Here is a 1050-nt window from a genome sequence, read left to right as displayed (position 1 = left end):
TGTTGTGTTGGGAAGGGGTGTGTGGGCACAGCTGGTGGCAACTGCCCGTAACCCATGGGCCTGGTTTCGGGATACGCACAGAGGCAGCCCCTAGTTTGGTTGGCTGTGGGCTGGGGCTTGAAACTGGTGGTGGGCTGTAGGTTGCTGAGGGAAGTGCGACTGTATGTGAAACATGGGATGCTACTGCAGCTACACTGCTCCCTTTCCCCATTTATTGTTCTCTCTTTATTAAACCCCCCTGTCTTCCCTCACTCCCCTGTTTGGTTTGGCACCTTCTGCCCCTTTTCCCTGCCCTCAGCTCCTGCCTCTTGGCTCCTCCTGGAGTTTCAGCCCAATTTCAGCCCTCCCTGTTTCATTTTTGCTGACACTTGCCTCCTCTTCCCTCGCAGCCCTCCTCCTGCTGTGCTTCCCCTGCTGCTCTGGCACTGTGTCACCACACCTGCTGCCCGTCCTTTCTCCCTGGGTTGTTCTGGTATCATCCTTTTCTTTGAACCTTGGTCTGCACCCCACTTCTACCAAGAGGGTATTGCTCAGGGTGTATCCTGTCTGTGGCTGTGCCCGAGGCTGCTGGCGCTCTTTCAGTTAGCTTAAGTGCTGGTGGTAGAGAGGCGACATCTGCCTATGGGGATTTTCTGGGTGGGGGTGTCTGTGGTGACAGGAGCCCAGAGTGCACCCTGCCTGGGGTGGTGCAGAGCGGAGGCTTTAGCCCTTTTCTTCCCTCTCATGGTGGGGTGGGGGGGATGTCTCAGGGTTAGGCTGCTATTGGTGGCATCTCAGCTGAGGCAGGAAAGGAAAACGAGAGGGGCTTTTTTGCATGGAGCAGACTGGGCTCAGTGCAGCGTCAGAGGATTTCTGGAAAGCAGCATGCGATGGTGTAAGCTGCTCCTTATGGATGCTTATGGATCTCGGGATTAATTTAGTCTGTACAAATGCAGTTTTATACCCTGCCTTTGGCTGAATTCCAGCTTGTCGCAGAGCACCTCAGTGCTCTGCTCCTAGAGAGGAGAAACTGCCAGGGAGCGAGAGACAGAGCCCTGGCAGGGCATACAG

This window comes from Alligator sinensis, unplaced genomic scaffold (genome assembly GCF_000455745.1).
Source record: "Alligator sinensis unplaced genomic scaffold, ASM45574v1 scaffold920_1, whole genome shotgun sequence".
NCBI lineage: Eukaryota > Metazoa > Chordata > Crocodylia > Alligatoridae > Alligator > Alligator sinensis.
Note: the sequence above shows the minus strand (reverse complement) of the source record.